General features: G+C 33.3%; 1 non-coding gene across 1 annotated transcript; it reads left to right on the forward strand.

The window, feature by feature from the left end:
- The first annotated feature begins 15,187 nt into the window (after positions 1-15,187).
- Positions 15,188-15,294, forward strand: LOC131815374 (U6 spliceosomal RNA). Its single transcript, XR_009347690.1, has one exon. It is a non-coding gene; the product is annotated as a U6 spliceosomal RNA (small nuclear RNA).
- Positions 15,295-20,526: the final 5,232 nt, after the last annotated feature.

Raw genomic sequence — 20,526 nt, forward strand, 5'->3', positions numbered from 1 at the left:
ACCTATTGTATCTACCCAAGTTTGTATGCTTTGGTTATTTTATGTTTGCTATTTCCTTGCTTAATTTTTACAATATTTGATACATAATAGTATCTTTAAGTCCATCTATGGTTTCACAGAATTTGTTTGAACTTCATAAAAATGTACCATACTTTTTGCACTGTCCTTGTTTTACTTCTCTATTAGCTTTCCAAGATTTATTCACTTTAGAGTGTGTAGCTATCATTTATTTTTATTCCTCCATAATGCTATGTTTACAAATTTGTATTTATCTGTACTTTTAAAAATATCTTAATTATATACCATTTCTCATCTCACATAACACTCGTGTTACTTCTACACTTATCAGATATTATGTAACTGAAAACCACAACTCAGCAACAATAGAACACCACTTTTCAAAATTAAATGGCTTACCATAATTCTTTAATTCTATCCTTTATTTGTATTAGATGACCCTTTATTCTGGTATTTGGCATTGTTCATATGGAGGAAAGCTTATAAGTTGATATTCCATAAATAGAAGGATTTATTATGATTGATTAATTATTTTCATTTAGAATGCCTAGAATATGGTTGATTTAATATTTCTTTCTTACTCTCTGCCTGGAACATAGTGCTATCTATGTAATAGCCACTAAAATATTAAGTTAATTACCTAGACTTTAAACTGCATATTAATAGGAATAACATACAGAACTCTTCTCAGATTGGGACACCTGGGTGGCTCAGTCAGTTAAACGCCCTAGGGTCCTGGGACTCAGTTCTGCAACAGATTCCCTGCTTAGCCGGGAGTTTGCTTCTCCCTCACCCTGCTGCTCCCCCTGCTTGTGCTCTCTCTCATGCTCTCTCTTACAAAGAAATAAAATTAAAAAAATAGCTAATATACAATATCGTCTTTGTATTCATCAAAGGGAAAGTGCCATATAATAAAGAAATTCAGTCTACTTCAAATTCATTTTTTAACCAGTAAGAAAGTACTGGAAACAAGCCAAAAATGTCTTCAATGAATAAAAGAAATAGATTGATTTAAAATATTTTAATGTTTCTAAAATAAATTGCAAGATTTTTATACTAGATATCAGTGTAAATATTCATTATACAAGGATATTCTAAAAATAAACCCGAGAAAACTACTTGACATATATGATGACAAAAACGAGTTTGACAAAAGTCAGTTTGGGTAAAACTTACAACACCTACCACCTGAAACTCTTGTTCTATAATTTAATTATTTTAATTTACAAAAATACAAAAATAATATATCAGAGTAAGTATATTGATAGCTTTGAAGGTATGCTCTGGTTGTGCACTGTTTACTATTTAAAGGGGAATCAAATATGTGATGCTTATGGTGTGACTATATTAAAATTCAACAAGTTCAGAAGCATACGAGGAATAGAATAAAGACAAAAGATGACCCTTAGTTATCCTAAAGATAGACAATGGTATATATGTGCTAGTTGGGGAGAGAATCCAGTCAGTAGATGGAGGATGTGGTAGTGGAAAAAAAAGACACAACGTTTTGGTTGAAAGTTTAGCACTATATTTAACAAAGTGAAATTGTGTGTTAATAGCCTTGAATAAAATCCAAAAAATATTTTCAATTCATTGAAGATTATTTAGGATAAACTTGAAAAATACAACTTGATAAGGATTCCAATAAAAGATTCATAAGCAATACAAGTTTCAGAATTTTTAGTATATTTTCCCTAAAAAGCCATTTGATTTAAATTAAAAAGAATTCTATTTGCCTGCGACTTAAATAAGAGGAAATTATTTGGTTTTGTAATAAGTCAATAAAATAAATTAACATATCTTTAGAAAACAGATATGCACACTAATATAAACAGAATAGTGCTTAATCTGTTCAGCAAACATTTGTAAAATTCCTTGCCATCAGCTAGCTCTGGAGTTCTGCTAGGTGAGTAAGGCCATGTATGTTACTGCTCAGAGTACTGACGCAAAGCAATTGTCCCCTTCACATCCATTCTTTGCTGTTGATATGTCATGCTATGTTGTTTAGAGATCCATAGATGGCCCTACATGAAGGCCTTTTTTTGTGTGTATATGGGTGACTGTGATTTAACTTTCAAATCAGATGGCTCCTGATACAATGATTCAACTTATGATATATTTGGCAATGATGTGAAAGTGAAAGTGATTCAGTAGAAACTGTACTTTGAATTTTGAATTTGGGTCTTTATAAAAAGGGCCAGTGACATGTGGTATGGTGCCATCTTGTGATGCTGGGCAGCGGCAGTGAGTCACAGCTCCCAGTCAGCTAGAAGATTACAGGGGTGAACACCTGATATTCTTACAAGCATTCTACATATAACCATTCTTCTTTTTTTAGTGTAATATTTAATAAATTGCATGTGATATTTGATACTTTGTTATAAAATAGGCTTTGCTTAAGATGATTTTGCCCAAATGCAGGCAAATGTAAGTGTTCTGAGTATGTTTAAATAAGCTTAAGGTAAGCTATGATATTTGATAGTTTAGGGGTATTAAATGCATTTTCAATTTTTTATGTGTTTCTCTGTACAAAGCCCCCCTTGTAAGCTGAGGAACATCTCTATATGTATATGTAGCCTTGGTATGGCTTACATATTATTGGCATGAAACATCTAGAACAGTACATGTGCCATATAATTTTCTACAACATCAAACAAGTTTCTTGAAAACTTGTGCCAAAGGGGTTATGTCTTTAAGGATTCTTATTTCAGAAGTGTTCTCTCAAACGTAAGATTTTTCAGAAGTTAAGTGAAAATATGACCAAACTAAACATTTTTCAATTTTCCCTAGTGAGCAAAGATAAATAGATAAAATCTATCTGCCATTTTCAACACTGTACTCAACGATTGTAATTCTAATTTAAGAACAGATTATTTATATCAAAACCACATGTTGGCCTAAAGACAAAGACACTGAGTATGAGAAAAGAGTAATAGATAAGAAGAATCAATGCATTTGAGGAAAATGGGAATTGAGTTACACAATGATTGTTGATTTTTTTAGATGGAGAAAACAAAGGTAGCTTGCAAGAAGGAAATAACAGAAGACATGTTGTGATGTGATACAGAATCCTGGAAAAGGCAGTAACGTGGAATAAAGGAGTAGGGAGAGCATATCAGGTAATTTGGATAGGAAGGAGTTAGGAGATAATTGCTTGATAAATTTTATATGGCCCACTTAAATGCACAGATTTCTCTTCTTTAATTTATATGGAGAACAGGGTGTCCTTTCTCTACCCTTTCAGAGCACCAGAGGTGTACTCTTTCAGACTGAAAACCTGAAAAGCTCAGGACTCAGTTGCTTAAGCACAGCTGAGAGGACATATTTCAATTAAGATTTACATTTTGCTGTAGGTAGTAGACTGTCAAAAGTGGTTTAACCATATGTTTTCATTTAACAAGAAGACTACAGAGAGTGTTTTCTGGTGTTGGTTCAGAGTCTTAAGAAAGTCAAGTGAAGTATCTTAGAGGTTTTCATGGCTTTTTATTCACAGCTGCAAAAATTGCTGTTGGAGTTCTCACTATTAAGCCCACATTTCTGGCAGAAAGATAGAGGTAAAAGAGAATGATATCTTGTACGACTGATACTTTGTCATATGGTTACAATGTAACTAGAAAAGACACAATAAAATATTTGATGTTAAGTTTCCTTGTTGTCAATCCCTCAGTGCTTTCTGATATTAAAGGAAAAAGTAGATGGATATTGACCTGGCAACTCTCAACACCTGTCAGTCTCTCTTGGATAACCAATATTTCTATAATCTCTTCTTCCCAGTAAAAAAATTAAAATATATTCATAACCCACACTGTGCCATCTCAAGTTACTGCACCAAGATAAAATTACAATGATTTTCAGTTGTTCCAAATGGACAGAATACCCTTCCTTATGATATCATGTCTTATAAGAATGATAATTGGCTTGCTACCAATATACCCATATGTGACTGTGGAAGAGCCAGGAAAAAAATAATAATATTTATTTATTCCTTGGGTTGACCCTGTTTACACAGATGCATTACTATTAGAAAAGGTTGGTTTGGGACATTGGAATGAATTTACTTAATGTGTCTGTATGTAATTTGGTAGGAGGAAATTTTTAATTTCTACAAAAATTATTAGAATTCTATCTTATTCTCTTTTGTTAATTTTCACATGTTAACAAAGCCAACGTTTTTGTCCAGCAGACAAGATCTTAAATCCTAACAAAACTCAATTTTTTACTTTTTTTTTTTTTTTAAGTTTGAGAGCCTCATGTTCTCTCATGCTGCTTTAAATACAACTCAAAAAAAAAAAAAAAGGAACTAAATGGGGCAGCAAGACCAGACTTTTTATTTTATTTTATTTATCTTATTTTTAATTAAAAAATTAAAGATTGTATTTATTTATTTGAGAGAGAGAGAGCATGAGTGGGGCCGGGGAATGTAGCTGCAGAGAGAGAGTGGGAAGTATACTCCCTAATGAGCAGGAAGCCCGATATGGGGCTCAATCCCAGGATCCTGACTGAGATCATGACCATAGACAAAGGCACATACATGTGCAAAATCCCTTTTTTTCTGGGAAACAATACTTTACAAGAGATGTTTGAAAAAGTACTGGGGAATCAAACTTAATCGGAGATACAAAAATTTAATTGACTTTTGTAAAGCTACAGGGATCCAAATGATGGGAATCCCAGCCCGTTTAGGTTGTGGACCCCAGAGTATTCTTCTCTGTAATATTTTATTTTCTTCCATGTCTACTAACTCCAGTCCAAGTTCACTGATCTCTTTTTAGATAGTGCAAAACATGGCAAAGAATACCAAACAAGTGCCCAATATTCTACATTTATTACATCATTTCTAACATATAGAAGTGTGTTATCAAGGCTGGTTCTGTGAACGAACCTAGTTATGCTAAAGTGTGTTTTGTTCTCCAAGAAATTAAATGCATGATTACCACACAATTATAAAATACTTTTGTCAAGAATTTTTATTCAAAAATTCATAAGAGAAGCAGATATTAAAACTAGTTCACATGGTTATTTGGGATATAAGCAGAGTTGTGCAGCAGAAGTGCTCTGGGCCCATAATTTGGGTTATAGAATTTATGTTTTCTAATGAAAAATCACTAACTTGCATTATTGTTAACAAGAATCTTGTACATTACCATCAGTTTTCTACATTATAAGCTCTTGCTCCACAGTTTGTAAATTACTTTGTCAATAGCAAGCTAATAAACGGGGTGACTCCAATGGATTGAGATAATCTCCAGACTTTCTGCTACATAATGCCCAGGACACCATTGAAAGGACACCTAAGAATTTATTTTGCCCAAAAATTTGATCATTTTTTTCACTGTCCTTACCTATTTTCCAAACCTAGTCCTTTTGCTTCACCTTTCAGTCAACGGACAACCCTGTATCTGACTGACTTGTTAATTCTGGGAATGTCTTGCAGATCAATTTGCTTGCCAGAGGTGGTTCTTCTAATTGATGTCTAAGAACCCTAAGTAGTTAAGAAAACATTTTTTTAACATTTTCATTGCTATTTGTTATTATTATTATTATTGCTAATATCTCTATTATAAATAATTCACAAGGGCATCTTTCTGACAAAAGACAAAGAGCTGGCTACTAGTAGAAACAGTACATTTGACTCTGTCAGTGAAAGTGGTAAAGGGATTTGAGAAAATAAGGCAAAGCACTGGAATTATGTGTTAAAACTTTAAATATTATAGACACATTTACTTAATTTCTAATACTGTTGTTGCTTATAATTAAATAAGTTGTTTTCCCTGAACCATGCATTACAGCAAATATATTGTTTATACAGATTAAATTTTCATCAAAAGGGACGCCTGGGTGGCTCAGTTGGTTAAGCAGCTGCCTTTGGTTCAGGTCATGATCCCAGCGTCCTGGGATCGAGTCCCGCATCGGGCTCCTTGCTCGTCCAGGAGCCTGCTTCTCCCTCTGCCTCTGCCTGCCATTCTGTCTGCCTGTGCTTGCTGTCTCGCCCACTCTCTCTGATAAAGAAATAAAATCTTAAAATAAATAAATAAATTTTCATCAAAAAATTGTCTGTGTATTTTATTGTAGGATCATGATAAGCATTTTGCAGATGAGAAAAGTGAAATTTAGAAAAGTATGTCTCTTCAAATCCCTCATACAATATCTGGCCTAGATAGAAGGATATACTATCACAATTGAGGAAGATAATTGAGATTACTTAAAATGATAAACTTTATGTATAGGGTTTTTTAAAAGTTTGCCACAGATTCAGATTCTTTTAAAATATATATCTATTTTGTGTAAAGAGAATGCACTGAGAAGTAAAAAGAAAGTGATATATCAGTGCTACCAACTAATGGCTATAATATCATCACCTTATTTATGAACAATGAAACAGTGTGCAATATTTAAATAAATTTAAATAAATTCCTATTTATTTTATATATTTATAAATTTAAATAAATTCCTATTTATTTATTATTAAAGAAATTCCTCTAACAAACAGTATGTTTTGAAGGTTGCTAGCAGGAAAGTGTTGTACTACATGGAAGTAATCAGAAAATGTGATTTAAAATTCTGCTTCCAAGGGCGCCTGGGTGGCTCAGTGGGTTAAAATTCTGCTTTCAAGAAGCTATAACAGGAAGTACTGAGCATTAGCTATTCTATACTATGGATGAATAGCTGAAATCTACTTTTGAAACTAATGGTACACTATATGTTAACTAACTGAATTTTAAAACGTTAATTAAAAACCCCACTATTTTATAAAACAATATTCCCAACAGGCTCTTTTGCTTTAAAATACTCACTTTGTAATGAGAGTCATTACTTTTGTCTAGCCAATTCTTACATCACTGTTTATCCCTTCCCTGCTTTATCCTTTCCCAGTATCAATAAAGGCTACCTTGGGTTACCTAGAAGCCATGAGGAAGCTTGTAATAGGTCTGGCTGGTTTTCACCAGCAATTTGACCACCATGTGCACAGGGAAGTCTATTGATAAAGGCTTTATTGCAATAAGTTGCAAATACATGGATGATTTTGAATTCTCTTTCTTGAGATCTTGTTTCATGATAATAAATTGAGGGTGGCTTATTGGAATAGATGTTATTAACATATCTTCATAGTTATAAGAACATGGAATTGTAAAATAGATGAATGAATGTGGCATTACTGACAACTGTCCTCATTTTGAAATCAAATTACAGTGTACTAAGATGAGGATGCAAAGCAGATTTGGGATTATGAGTGAAATAATTTTAAAAAGTCTTAGGGGTATGATCAGACTATTGGGTAATTCAGTAGAAAAATGTCAACTGATTGAGATTCTGTGTTCCCTGATTTCAGAGAGAAGTTAAGATAAATAAGTAACACGAGGAGACTAGGAAGCCAAACATAAGTGATAATTTTGTGCCAGGGTGTGTATGCATCTGTTTATCTTCTTGCTTTACCACTAAGGTTGCTCCTAGAGGAGAGCTTAAATATGTGTTGGAGCTAATCTCTGTGGATTACACAAGAAACCACATCCTACAGCTCTCCCTGAAACACCCCTTAGGATTTCAATGTAATTTGGTTTTTGCATTTTTAGAAATAACAAAATACTTTGCAAACTCATCTACTTTATTACCACCACAAGTGAGTCAGCTGACTCCACATTTTAACACAGAGACAGTCACAAAAGAATGGAGGAATGAGTAGAGTTATCAATATATGTGCTTTTAAGAAGTATGACAGGGTAGAAGCTATTTCCAGGAACCAAAACATGGGTCAGCAGCTGTGCAGGAAAAGTGATGGAATAAATGACTCATTTCAGAGGAGTTCTATAACATATTAGTTCTATAATGTATCTTCAGCACCCAATTTCCCGCTTTGATCTAAAGATAAGGATTTACAGTTAAGGTCCCATTTATGATTTGACTGGTAGGGTCTGAATCATTTTTACTACTGTTTTGACTATTACTTGAAACCTATAGTAGTACTTGGGATATGTGTTGGGTATTCTGTGAACATGTGCTATTTTTAGATTAGATAATTTCTGTCTCGAACCCCTGTTAATTTGTTTGGTTTTGTTTATTTGATAGTGGCTTCAGTAAATGGATATATTTGAAAAATTACAAAGCCACTATTAAAATAAGTTATCATTATATATAACATGGAATTGCACATTCCTCCTTTGAATCCGACAGAGCTTCACCATATCCTTAACAATTTGGGAAAAACATGCTATTATGTTTCTTTATAAAATTTCTCCTGTTAGGCTCTGATGGTTGTCATCAGCAGTAACTCCTCTGAAGGCTTTGTCAAAAGAGTCGAAAAAATTGGAAAGGTGTGAAGGAAGCTGTTTGCTGAATATGAAGAAAAGAGCATTGAAGTACAATTCACACACTTACTTCTCCTTCTATGCTTTCAGATGTTTGACATTTGAAAATTTTGCTCTAGAATAGATGCCCTATATAATTCTTACTTTAAGGAGCAAGTTGCTTTTATAGTTTTTAAATTATTCTACCATTCATGTATTTCCATTTAAATTAAATTCAATACCATTTAAAAAAAATCAAAAGTGCAGCCAGTATTCAATTCCTGAGCTAAATAATTTTAGAAAGCTTTGTGTTATTGAACCTACAGGGTTTTTCTGTAGTTTTAACTCTTTCTTTCTGTGATTTTTCCCATTAGTCACGTAAGTGACTGCAATATAACAGACATTGAAGATAACGAAGGACTGAATAGAACAATCCTTGGCCTCATGAAGTTGAGAATCTAGCAAGGGAGTCAAACAATTCAATCATTCAGAGACAATTTATTGAGTGCCTGGCCTAAGATGAGCACTACAAAACCCCAGCACAGAGGAATCATTTTAATGGGAGAGATAGATAATAGGTAAGCCAACTTTTAAAAAATATCGTACTGGTTTTTCTTTAATAGGGATGCATATTTGAACTAAAAAAGCACATTTTAAAAAGAGCAGTGATTGAGAAGAGGTTTTTTAACTGAGTGGTCCGAAAGGGCCTCCCTGAAAAAGTCTGTTTGGAACATATTTCTGAATAATATCAGCTAGGAAGCTGCGTAAAAATCTCAGGGATGGGTGATTTTTCCAGTCAAAAGACTGTAAAGGCTCCAAAGTCACAATAGAGCTATAAGTTTCTCTAATAAAGTAACTTCTGACAAAGAATGAGAAGAAATAACTAACCCAGGTTTGAAAGAAAAGGGACAGACTTTCTATGGAATTCATATTTAATTAAAGCTCTAAAGGACAAAAATACAATAGAGCAAAATTCTGGTCACGCTGATATACCTAATGAAAGTTCGTAAACAAGGTGTGGGTAGCAAAGAGTGTGTGGGAATGTTGGTAAGAACAGTGGGGAAGAGTCATCCCTGAACATGTTCTGAAATGAAGCAATTCTTGTGTTGTTTTAAAGGGTAAATTGGAGTTTGCCTAAGTGATTAGAGAAGGATGCCTCAGCTTATGGAAGTTCAAAGCCATAAAGATGTGATAAACTACTGCAGATATTTTCATGTATATTTGTTGTTGCTTCTAGTAATAGTGATCTAAAAACTCCTACTTAAGACAACTAAAAATCCAGACAAAATAGCTTTGAAAGTTAAAAATATCAGAATGATTATAAAAATAAGTGAGGGATTACTGGGCCAAAATAGGAAATACAATGAGAGCCTAGAGATATATGCCCTAAAGCCATTTTAGCTATGAGAGCATTTGAAACTGCTAAAACACACTGATCTGTGTTGTTTATAGACTCTTGATACTAGAGAAACAAAATTCAAAATCCAGCAGCAATCAAATTTGAGGACTTTGGTACAACCCAAATTTAAGTTAAGATCCCCAAAGCAAAAGGAGAAGCAGAAATAAGACTATAGCCTACCTTGCCTTCTGTGTAAACTGAGAAAGTCAATAACTGAATTTGGAGTATGATTGTCTTGTAGAATCTCAGATATAAGGGAAAATCCTGCCAAGGAGGACCATACCATTATTATAGCTCTTAATTATCCCTACTCAATAAGAGTTTCAAATATAATGTCTTGAACATAGCAAAATGTAACAAAGCACACAAAGAAAAACCATTAACAAGATTTGATAGACAAAATGGGATTAAGTATGATTTTAAAATGATCAATAAAGATTGTAAAATGGCTTGATTACTCTGCTCAAAGAAATGAGAGGGGAAGCAAATTGAACAAAAATCTGAAACTAAAAATGATATTGAGAAAGGTTTTATAAATGAACCAAATGGATACTCTAGAACTTTAAAGATATGACAGGGGTGCCTGGGTGGCTCACTTAATTAAACCTCCAATTCTTTTTCTTTTTTTTTAACACCTTAATTTTATTTTATTTTTTTCATTTTGGCTCAGGTCATGATGTCAGGGTTGTGAAATAGAGCCCAGAGTTGGGCTCTGTGCTGAGCCTGGAGCCTGCTTAAGATTCTTTTCCCTTCTTTTTCTATCCCTCCCTGTGCTGTCACTTGCTCGCTCTCTCTTGCTGGCAAATAAATAGATAGATAGATAGATAATAAACAAAGCAAAACAAAAGCAGATTATGAAAATAAATATAAAGATTTTGAAATGAAAACAAGTTCAAAATAAAATAGAGAAGACCTACACAGCTAAAATTTCATTCAGAAAATCTACTATTAAAGAAGTCAGTATGACACAATGTTAAGATATCAAAAGATTTGAGCATGTACTTTACAGAAAGGGTAATCCAAATGGCCACTCATATATAAAAACTGTTTATCTTTATTATGAATCTGGAATTAAATCAAATTAAATTAAAAATAAATTAAAACCTAAAATGACATGCTATTACACACTTACCATATAGGACAACAGTAAAATTGTCTTGCAAGAATGTGAAAGAATGAAAGTGCCCATAATAAAAACATTTGAAGTAAGTTGGACAATATTTAAAAAACTTAAAAATAAAAATAAAAATTTGGTCCATTCCTAGAAATACAACATGGAACTAAATGAATATTTTCACCAGGATATGCAAACAGATGATTATAGCTATTTCATTCATAACGGCAGATCAGTAGTGGTCTGTTTGCACAATGTTACATTAAATAAGAGAGAATATTAACAAACTGGGAGGACGGGCTAGGTTGTTATCATAAACAGATCTACTATGGTGCTGATTATGTTCTATTTCTCAAAATCTTTAAGTTAAAAAAGTTTTCAAATTTATATCTAGATAGATAGATGATAGATGATAGTAGACAGATATCCCAGAAGCTTCAATGCAAGGCTAAGACCAGGCTTTAAAGAGCTTTTCTATACTCTACTAAATACTTGAAACCATTCATTACATCATAGCTCAGTGTTCAAATCTCCATTTGTTTCCTCAGTTTCCTAATATTTATCTTAAGGTGACCTGATCCAGACTTTTGATCACCTTTGTCTAAATATTTCTATTTTAACAAAGTCCTTTTGAACACTCAGAGACTAAAACTTAGAAAAATACTCTGATTGTTATTTCACTAGAGTGGAAAATATAGAGTTTCCCATTAACTAATGCTATCCATGTCTACATTAGATCCATGACATTTTTAATTCTTGGGAGCTTTTGGTTAAATGAATTTTTTAAGCTTCCTTTAAATGAAGCTTTAAGCCATCACCACATGAATAAAATTAAAGAACTAAATGAAAACAGGCCAAGTATTTACAGAGTAATAGAATGTGCAGTGGAAAGAGTACAATTCTGAAATCATAAAGCCTAAATTAGTGTGATGCATCTTTCCTAGCCATGTAATCATAAACCAGTTATCTAAATGTGTTAGCCTCAGTTTTTTCACCCATGAAATGGTGATGATAATACTTATTATGCAGAGTTGTTGTGTGGATGTGATGAAGCATGGAGCATGAGAGTCTCATACTCCATGCTAAAATGATAGCTATTTTTATGCTTATAATAATTCTAATAATAGTAATTAAATTGTTCAAAATGGTAATATTCATTTATATTGAGGCATTGTATTGACTATTCATAGACACATTTACCAAGATAAATTTCATTTTACTTTACCCCCTCTGAGGATATATATTCCCTAATTCAATATGAATCTCATTATGAATAATAATTATCATAATAAATATGCTGATTTTTCTTTTATTTATTTTTAGGGAGGTATCCTTTACTGTTGAACATAAAGAAACTTAAGCAAGTCTGTCTTATTCAAAATTTGCATGCTGCTTTCTTATGAAACTAGATGATAGAGTTGTATGAAATAAATTCATGCAGTTAAGACATTTAAGTTTGGAAAACTGGGTGGTCAGTTTAGTATTTCAAAAGAAGATTTTAAATTTAAACCTTAAAACTGAGCTCTTTAAGCCTTATTTATAGACCATCCTTCATGCTTCATAAGTACTCCTTCATTGTAAACTAAGTAATAGTTTTTGTCACAGTGTATATAACGAAAATGGATTTTATATTCTATTATTTCATAGTTAGTTGCAGTTTCTACTTCCTTACTTCCTTTTTTGAAAAATGGATTAATTCTACAAAAAGTTTTTTCCAGCTTTATTGAAAAAAAATCGACATATTATAATTTGTAAATTTAAGAAATGATTTCTTATAACATTGAAAACTTTTAACATTGTGTAAATTTTGTACAATTTGATAAATTGGTATACATCTTTATTGCAATATAATCTACATAAAAATATTAATACATCTACTATCTCGTATAGTTGCCACTGTTTTTTATGCATGTGTCGTAAGGAATTTTAAGATCTACTCTCTTAGCAACTTTTATGTATATAGTATAGTAGAGATAAACTTCAGAGGTCTTGTGGGTTTTGTTCCAGACTGCCTCAATAAAGTGATTATCTCAATAAACTAAGTCAAATTATTATTTTTTTTGGTTTCCCAGTGCATATAAAAAGTTATGTTTCCCAGTGCATATAAAAAATAAACACTATACTGTACTGTTCAAAAGCATTATGTTTTTAAAGAAAAACAATGTATATACCTTAAGTAAACTAGTTCTGAGTTTTCAGTGGGTCATAATTACTGATCACAGATCACCATAACAAATACAATAATAATGAAAAAACTTGAAATATTGCAAGAATTACCAACATGTGACAGAGAGACACAAAATGAACAAATGTTGTTAGAAAAATGGTGGCAGCAGACCTCTTATACAAGATTGCTGTAAACTTTCAACTTGTAAGAATGTGATATATGCAAAGTTTAATAAAGGGAAGCACAATAAAAAAAGTATGTATATTTTATTAACTATGATCATCATGCTGTACATTAGATCCCCAGAACTTTTTCATATTATAGTTGCAAGTTTGCACCCTTTGACCACCTTACTCCACCCCAGGTTCACCCCTTGTCAACTCAACTCTAAGTTTCCATTAGTTTGCCTTTTCCTCAGATTCTGTATGTAAGGGATATCATAACACATAAATTAAAAAAATATATAAAATCTTTGAAATATTTCACTTAGTATAATACCTTCAAGATCCATCCATGCTGTTGTAAATGGCAGTATTTCTTAATTTTTCATGGTTAAGTAGTATTCCATAGGATATATTTACCATACTTATTTTAATCATTCATCCATTAATGGATACTGAAGTTATTTCCATCTCTTGCTTAGAGTTAATAATTTTATAATAAACATAAGAGTGCAGATATGTCTTTGAACAGTGACTTCGTTTCCTTTAGATATATACCTAGAAGTGGGATTACTGAATCATATGGTAATTTTACTTTTAATAACATGAATAATCTCCATACTGTTTTCCATACAAATTTATATCCCTATCACATTGCCTAAGTTCACCATTTTCCCCAATATTTACCAAAATTTGTTAGTTTCAATTTTTTGGTAGTATATATTCTAATGGGTAGTAATATCTTGCTGTGTTTTTCAGAGGTAAACAACAACAACAACAACAAAATGACTTTGCCCTGAGTTTTTTACGTTGAGCACTTTTTAATGCTCCTGTTGGTCATTTATATAACTTTTTTGAAAAAAAAAGTCTATTGAGATCCTTTTGCTATTTTTTTAATTATATATTTTTTTCTATTTGTATCTGTTGGTTATTAACCTCTTTTCAGATATAAGATTTGTAAGTGTTTTCTTACATTTTGTGGATTGTGTTTTCCTTCTTTCTCTTTTTTTTTTTTTTTGGCAATGCAGAAACTTTAGTTTGATGTAATACCATTTATTTATTTTTGCTTTTTTTTGCTTGTGTTTTTGGTCTGGTATCCAACAAACTATTGGCAAGACCAATGTCAAGGAGAATTTTTCCTATGTTTTCCTTTAGGAAATTTAGTTTCATGCATCACCTTTAAGTCTTTAATCTATTTCAAGTTAAGACTTATGAGTGATATAAGGTTCCAGTTTCATACTGTTTATGTGACTATTCAGTTTTAAATATCATTTATTGAACAGACTATCTTTACCCATTACATATGTGGGCCCCTGTCAAATATTAGGTGACTGTATGAAAGGATTTATTTCTGGACTCTCAATTCTGTTCTACTTGTTTATTGGTCTGTTTTTATGCCAGTATACTTTATTATTTTGAGCATGAGGGCTTTGTAGTATAGTTTCAAATCAAGAAGTGTAATTTCTCTTCTTCATTCTTTCTCAGAACTGCTTTGATTATTTGTTGTCTTTTATGGTCTCATATAAATTTTAGGATTCTTTACTTACTTCTGTAAAAAAATAATATTGGATTTTTTTTAAAGATTTTTAATTTATTTATTTGACAGAGAGAGATGACAAGCAGGCAGAGAGGCAGGCAGAGAGAGAAGAGGAAGCAGGCATCCTGCTGAGCAGAAAGCCTGATGCGGGGCTCAATCCCAGCACCCTGGTATCATGACCTGAGCCGAAGGCAGCGGCTTAACCCACTGAGCCACCCAGGTGCCCCTAACATTCGATTTTTGATAGGAATTGGATTTACAGATGGTTTTCGGTAATATGGACATTTTAACAATGTTAATTCTTACCATTCATAAATATGAGCTATCTTTCCATTTGTGTCTCCTTCAATTTCTTTATCAATGTCATAGTTTATGGAGTACAGATCTTTCATCTTCTTAGTTAAATCTATTCCTAAGTATTTTATTATTTTTGATGCTATTGTGAATTAGATGGTTTTATTTATTTTTTCAGATAGTTCATCATTAGAGTGTTAAAATGCTCCTGTCTTGTGCTTACTTTGGCAGCTCATATACTAAAATTGGAATGATGCAGAGAAGATTAGCGTGATCATGGAACAAGGATGACATGAAAAACTGGGAAGCATTCCATATTTTTAAAAAATGAAACAAAACAAAATTCTTGTCTTTTATATATTGATCTTGTATTTGGAGGCTTTACTAAATTTGTTTATTCAAATTTTTTTGTGAAGTTTTTAGGATTTTTTAACATGTAAGTTCATGTTATCCAAAACAAGAAAATTTTACTTCTTGCTTTTTTTTTTTTTTTTTTTGGAGTCTCTTATTTCTTTGTGTTCCTTGTTTCTCTGGCTAGGACATCCAGTACTATGTCAAATGAGAGTAGTGAAAGTGGACACACTTGTCTTTTTTCTGATCTTTAAAAGGAAAACTTTCAAACTTTTTTTGATTGAATATGAGATTAGCTCTGGGCTTGCAATATGTGTTTTTTCTTTAATGGATTTTTAAAATTATTTTTCAAAATTTTTTATAAACATATAATGTGTTTTTATACCTAGGGGTACAGGTCTGTGAATCACCAGGTTTACACATTTCACAGCACTCACCATCACTCACCATAGCACCTGCCCTCCCCAATGTCCATACCCCCACCATCCTCTCCCAACACACCTCTCCCCAGCAACACTCAGTCTGTTTTGTGAGATTCAGTCTTTTATGGTTTGTCTCCCTCCCAATCCCATCTTCTTTTATTTTTCTTTTCGTACGCCCGAAACTGCCTATGTTGCATCTCCACTTCATCATATCAGGGAGATCACATGATAGTTGTCTTTCTCAGATTGATTTATTTTGCCAAGCATAATACCCTCTAGTTCCATCCACGTCATCACAAATAGCAGGATTTCATTTCTTTTGATGGCTGCATAGTATTCCATTGTACAAATATACCACATCTTATTTATTGATTCATCTGCTGAAGGACATTTAGGTTCTTTCCATAGTTTAACTATTGTGGACATTGCTGCTATAAACATTTGGGTGCATGTGCCCCTTCAGAATGCCACGTTTGTATCTGTAGGGTATATACCCAATACTACAAGAACTGGGTCATAGGGTAGTTCTATTTTCAGCTTTTTGAGGCACCTCCATGCTGTTTTCCAGAGTGGTTGCACCAGCTTGCATTCCCACGTACAGTGTAGGAGGTTGCCCTTTCTCCACATCCTCGCCAGCATCTGTCATTGACTGACTCTGAAAGGTGTGAGGTGGTATCTCATTCTGGTTTTGATTTGTATTTCCCTGATGCCGAGTGATGTGGAGCATTTTTTCATGTGTCTGTTGGCCATTTGGATGTATTCTTTGCAGAAATGTCTGTTCATATCCTCTGCCCATTTCTTCATTGGATTATTTGTTCTTAGGGTGTTGCGTTTGATAAGCTCTTTATAGATTTTGGATACTGTCCCTTTATCTGGTATGACATTTGTAAATATCTTCTCCCAGATAACTTCTGACAGTCATCTTTTGGCTTTGTTAACTGTTTTCTTTGCTGTGCAAAAGCTTTTTGATCTGATGAAATCCCAATAGTTCATTCTTGCCCTTGCTTCCCTTGCCTTTGGCGATGTTCCTAGGAAGAAGTTGCTGCTGCTGAGGTCAAAGAGGTTGCTACCTGTTCTCTCCTCAAGGATTTTGATGGATTCCTTTCTCACATTATGCTTCTTCATCCATTTCCAGTCTATTTTCATGTATGGTGTAAGGAAATGGTCCAATTTAATTTTTCTGCATGTGGCTGTCCAATTTTTCCAGCACCATTTATTGAAGAGGCTGTCTTTTTTCCATTGGACATTCTTTCCTGCTTTGTCAAAGATTAGTTGACCATAGAGTTGAGAGTCTATTTCTGGGCTCTCTATTCTGTTCCATTGATCTATGGGTCTGTTTTTGTGCCAGTACCATGCTGTCTTGATGATGACAGCTTTGTAATAGAGCTTGAAGTCCGGGAATGTGATGCCACCAACGTTGGCTTTCTTTTTCAATATCCCTTTAGCTATTCGAGGTCTTTTCTGGTTCCATATAAATTTTAGCATTATTTGTTCCATTTCTTTGAAAAAGATGGATGGTACTTTGATAGGAATTGCTTTAAATGTGTAGATTGCTTTAGGTAGCATAGACATTTTCACAATATTTATTCTTCCAATCCAGGAGCATGGAACATTTTTCCATTTCTTTGTGTCTTCCTCAAATTCTTTCATGAGTACTTTATAGTTTTCTGAGTATAGATTCTGTGTCTCTTTGGTTAGGTTTATTCCTAGGTATCTTATGGTTTTGGGTGCAATTGTAAATGGGATTGACTCCTTAATTTCTCTTTCTTCTGTCTTGTTGGTGTAGAGAAATGCAACTGATTTCTGTGCATTGATTTTATATCATGACACTTTACTGAATTCCTGTATAAGTTCTAGCAGTTTTGGAGTAGAGTCTTTTGGGTTTACCACATATAGTATCATATCATCTGTGAAGAGTGATAATTTGACTTCTTCTTTGCCGATTTAGATGCCTTTAATTTCCTTTTGTTGTCTGATTGCTGAGGCTAGGACCTCTAGTACGATGTTGAATAGCAGTGGTGATAATGGACATCCCTGCCGTGTTCCTGACCTTAGCGGAAAAGCTTTCAGTTTTTCTCCATTGAGAATGATATTTGCGGTGGGTTTTTTATAGATGGCTTTGATGATATTGAGGTATGTGCCCTCTATCCCTACACTTTGAAGAGTTTTGATCAGGAAGGGATGCTGTACTTTGTCAAATGCTTTTTCAGCATCTATTGAGAGTATCATATGGTTCTTGTTCTTTCTTTTTTTGATGTGTTGTATCACATTGACTGATTTGCGGATGTTGAACCAACCTTGCAGCCCTGGAATAAATCCCACTTGGTCGTGGTGAATAATCTTTTTAATGTACTGCTGAATCCTATTGGCTAGTATTTTGTTGAGTATTTTCGCATCTGTGTTCATCAAGGATATTGGTCTATAGCTCTCTTTTTTGGTGGGATCCTTGTCTGGTTTTGGGATCAAGGTGATGCTGGCCTCCTAAAATGAGTTTGGAAGTTTTCCTTCCATTTCTATTTTTTGGAACAGTTTTAGGAGAATAGGAATTAGTTCTTCTTTAAATGTTTGGTAGAATTCCCCCAGGATGCCGTCTGGCCCTGGGCTTTTGTTTGTTTGGTGATTTTTAATGACTGTTTCAATCTCCTTACTGGTTATGGGTTTGTTCAGGCTTTCTATTTCTTCCTGGTTCAGTTGCGGTAGTTTATATGTTTCTAGGAATGCATCCATTTCTTCCAGATTGTCAAATTTATTGCCATAGAGTTGCTCATAGTATGTTCTTATAATAGTTTGTATTTCTTTGGTGTTAGTTGTGATCTCTCCTCTTTCATTCATGATTTTATTTATTTGGGTCCTTTCTCTTTTCTTTTTGATAAGTCTGGCCAGGGGTTTATCAATTTTATTAATTCTTTCAAAGAACCAGCTCCTACTTTCGTTGATTTGTTCCATTGTTTTTTTGGTTTCTATTTCATTGATTTCTGCTCTGATCTTTATGATTTTTCTTCTCCTGCTAGGCTTAGGGTTTCTTGCTTGTTCTTTCTCCAGCTCCTTTAGGTGTAGGGTTAGATTGTGTACTTGAGACCTTTCTTGTTTTTTGAAAAAGGCTTGTACCGCTATATATTTTACTCTCAGGACTGCCTTTGTAGTGTCCTGCAGATTTTTAACCATTGTATTTTCATTATCATTTGTTTCCATTATTTCTTTCAAATCTTCTTTAATTTCCCGGTTGACCCATTCATTCTTTAGAAGGATGCTGTTTAGTCTCCATGTATTTTGGTTCTTTTCAAACTTCCTTTTGTGGTTGAGTTCTACCTTTAGAGCATTGTGGTCTGAAAATATGCAGGGAATGATCCCAATCTTTTGATACCGGTTGAGTCCTGATTTAGGACCGAGGATGTGATCTATTCTGGAGAATATTCCATGTGCACTAGAGAAGAATGTGTATTCTGTTGCTTTGGGATGAAATGTTCTGAAATAAAATTAAAAAAAAGTCTGGTCTTACGACCCCATTTAGCTCCTTTTTTTTTTTTGAGTTGTATTTAAAGCAGCATGAGAGAACATGAGGCTCTCAAACTTAAAAAAAATAAAAAGGAAAAAATTGAGTTTTGTTGGGATTTAAGATCTTGTCTGCTAGACAAAAACGTTGGCTTTGTTAACATGTGAAAATTAACAAAAGAGAATAAGATAGAATTCTAATAATTTTTGTAGAAATTAAAAATTTCCTCCAACCCAATTACATACAGACCCATTAAGTAAATTCATTCCAATGTCCCAAACCAACCTTTTCTAAAAGTAATGCATCTGTGTAAACAGGGTCAACCCAAGGAATAAATAAATATTATTATTTTTTTCCTGGCTCTTCCACAGTCACATATGGGTATATTGGTAGCAAGCCAATTATCTATCTTATAAGACATGATATCATAAGGAAGGGTATTCTGTCCATTTTGAAAAACTGAAAATCATTGTAATTTTATCTTGGTGCAGTAACTTGAGATGGCAAAGTGTGGGTTATGAATATATTTTAATTTTTTTTACTGGGAAGAAGAGATTATAGAAATATTGGTTATCCAAGAGATACTGACAGGTGTTGAGAGTTGCCAGGTCAATATCCATCTACTTTTTCCTTTAATATCAGAAAGCACTGAGGGATTGACAACAAGGAAACTTAAAACAACCTCAAATATTTTATTGTGTCTTTTCTAGTTACATTGTAACCATATGACAAAGTATCAGTCATACAAGATATCATTCTCTTTTACCTCTATCTTTCTGCCAGAAATGTGGGCTTAATAGTGAGAACTCCAACAGCAATTTTTGCAACTGTGAATAAAAAGCCATGAAAACCTATAAGATACTTCACTTGACTTTCTTAAGACTCTGAACCAACACCAGAAAACACTCTCTGTAGTCTTCTTGTTAAATGAAAACATATGGTTAAACCACTTTTGACAGTCTACTACCTACAGCAAAATGTAAATCTTAATTGAAATATGTCCTCTCAGCTGTGCTTAAGCAACTGAGTCCTGAGCTTTTCAGGTTTTCAGTCTGAAAGAGTACACCTCTGGTGCTCTGAAAGGGTAGAGAAAGGACACCCTGTTCTCCATATAAATTAAAGAAGAGAAATCTGTGCATTTAAGTGGGCCATATAAAATTTATCAAGCAATTATCTCCTAACTCCTTCCTATCCAAATTACCTGATATGCTCTCCCTACTCCTTTATTCCACGTTACTGCCTTTTCCAGGATTCTGTATCACATCACAACATGTCTTCTTTTATTTCC

The sequence above is a fragment of the Mustela lutreola genome, chromosome 14, assembly GCF_030435805.1.
Source record: "Mustela lutreola isolate mMusLut2 chromosome 14, mMusLut2.pri, whole genome shotgun sequence".
In the NCBI taxonomy this organism is placed as follows: domain Eukaryota; kingdom Metazoa; phylum Chordata; class Mammalia; order Carnivora; family Mustelidae; genus Mustela; species Mustela lutreola.